Below are 2,419 nucleotides of genomic sequence, written 5' to 3'. Positions count from 1 at the left end.
AAATGGCATTATTGGAAGTTTATAAAAAAATAGAAATTTTGATTATTTTATTAATTTTTTAGATTTTACCGTTCATCAGGATGCATTTGAGCTTGGGATCAGAATAGGACTTTGATAAAACATGTCTATATACATCTGATTTTAAAAAACAGAACAACCTATATTTATGGACGGAGGGAACAGTACTTTTCTAGTTCAAGCAAGATCTTATTATTATGTGTATAAATCGTCTGAGACATAGGATAATCTGAGGAATTACGCCTTTCCAAGAAATGAATATATTTGGGAAGGGGTTTATTCGCGTGGTCGCTCTGCAGTCTCTACTTCTCACACCACTCTCCCCTTCTCGCGCGACCCCCTTAGATCTCGCCCACGTCGCCGCCGTCCACATCGCCGCCGCAGAAAGGTCCGCCGCGCCTCGCTGCTGTGGAGGTACAAGTTTCCTCCCCTCCCCTACGCCTCATGTTCTTTCCTCTCCCCTACTACTCCCTGCCCCCCTTCCCCACCCTTCTCCTGCCTATCCACTCTTCTGCCCTGCGGCCACACCTCGTCGCCGGTTTAAGATCCGGCAGCCGGCCCCCTTCCACCCGGAGGAACTTCGCCGGGAGAGCAGGTATATCTCCCGTGCCCCCCTCATCGTCCACTTTCCTCTCCTACTCCTCCCGTCTCCCACGCACTCTTACGCCCTGCATCTCCCTCCTCCCCGTCGCGGAAGCTCGTCCTCCAACTCCTCCTCCCCTCCCCGGCTCGTGCAACCGCATCTCCCTCTCCTCCCCGTCGCGGAAGCTCGTCCTCCAACTCCTCCTCCTCCCGTCCCCTCTCGCCTGCTGCAGGCCAGGATCGATCTTGCGGGTTTGATAGAAATTGCAGTCCTGTCATGCCGGCCGTCACCCATGCCTTGGCCCCGGGTTTTATCTTTAGTCTTGGATTTAGAAATTGCCGACTGACTCTCGGATTTTGACTGTTAGTATGATGTTTGTATGGTTTGATTCGATGAAACTCACACCTTTTATACCTTGCTGGTGATACAGGGCTGCTCACTGGATTTATTTTATTTTACATATTTTGTTAATCTTGGCCCGATGTGTATGAAGATCTCTTTTCTCCAAAAAAAGAAACAAGCTTGGCGCTTCATAGTTCATACAGATTATGCAAAACTGCAAACATACACTTATGTTACGTATAGATGGCTGTGCTGATTTAATTTTATGTGGCTGTTTTATGTAGCTGTATAAGCATCTCGTGTTGTTATGCGTGGAATGTTAAGTACTATTTAAGTTCACTGCAGGATGAGAAGTCAGTTCATCATACCATACTGTCTCCACTTCAACTTATGCTTAGCACCTTCTGTTCAGAAGGATGGTAGTTTTACTAGTAGTACTATACTTTCATAAACACTTCTAGTGTTAGAGCCTCCGGATCAAAGAGGATACCCGTGACCATGATGGCTAGAGGGCTGACTAGCCATCAGCGAGGGGGAGCGGTATCCAGTGTCCGAGCAGAGGAGAGAGCAAAGAAGGGTTCCCACTAGTGTGTTGAATTCGCCATTCTCCTTTCCTGCCCCCTTTTTTTCTCTCATTTGTAAGACTTTGTCTCCTGTTGAGAAATGAAAAGACATATGTTACTTTATGGATAGCTTGCATCAATCGATGCAGCTAGGGGGCCTTATATATGCGAATTAAGGATTTAATGCATCAACAGATACAACGCTGATTCGACTCAAAACTCTCTTGCAGAACATGACTGCTGCAGGTTCTATTGGACCTACTTCAGTTTAATAACAGAAGACCCTTTCATAATAATAAGAAGTCTTGATTTCTTTTTAGCCCATTCCAACTCAGGCGCGGGTGTTCTGGGCTTCCTCCTCTGCTAAGGAATTCCCCACATAGCATCTGGTGAAAACAATCTCTTTGGTCTAAACTAGAAAACAAATTTGGTCTCATCACCATATACATAAATTTGTCTTGTCAAACTCCATCGTCTGTCTTTGGATAACAAGAAATCAATATGCTTTAGGTTTAACTTCATTTCTTATCATTATGTCTGTGATGCATTATTTTGCTAATTTGTGCATTTCTTATCTGTGGTAACAAAGATAAACATTGAGTGTAATGGTGAGAACACCAGACAACAGCCCTTCGTGCTGGATACTTCTGCAATGTTTATCAAGTTGGACAGATAGAAGGGAAGTGGATTTGAGAGGCATTACTGTATTTCTTAATGCGTTAGCAATGATGGTAGACAATGAACTTGTGGCACCCCCGTTCTTCAAGGGCGCGCTGAAAACTTGAGATGGAGGCCCTGCTCGCATATGTCAGCAGGCCCACACAAAGTTACTTGAAAACAGCAAAAGGACCAAAATGTATTGCCAGGAAGGAAACAAAGTTCTCTTTATTTCAGAAAACTGAATCCTTTGGAT

The 2,419-nt window shown here is 44.8% G+C and overlaps 1 protein-coding gene across 2 annotated transcripts in view; it reads left to right on the top strand.

The window, feature by feature from the left end:
* The first annotated feature begins 309 nt into the window (after nt 1-309).
* LOC119275269 overlaps nt 310-2,419 on the top strand; it is a 5,270-nt gene continuing 3,160 nt past the window's right edge. Inside the window, exon 1 of one of the 2 annotated variants that reach the window (XM_037556080.1) lies at nt 310-432. The gene's annotated coding sequence lies outside the window, so the exon portion shown is untranslated. Of the gene's footprint in view, nt 433-458; nt 614-2,419 lie in introns of those variants that run through there. The other variant, XM_037556081.1, reaches the window with a different exon arrangement.

Source organism: Triticum dicoccoides, chromosome 3B (genome assembly GCF_002162155.2).
Source record: "Triticum dicoccoides isolate Atlit2015 ecotype Zavitan chromosome 3B, WEW_v2.0, whole genome shotgun sequence".
Taxonomy (NCBI): domain Eukaryota; kingdom Viridiplantae; phylum Streptophyta; class Magnoliopsida; order Poales; family Poaceae; genus Triticum; species Triticum dicoccoides.
The sequence above is the reverse complement of the archived record's forward strand: the minus strand, read 5'-3'. Positions and strand labels throughout refer to the sequence as shown.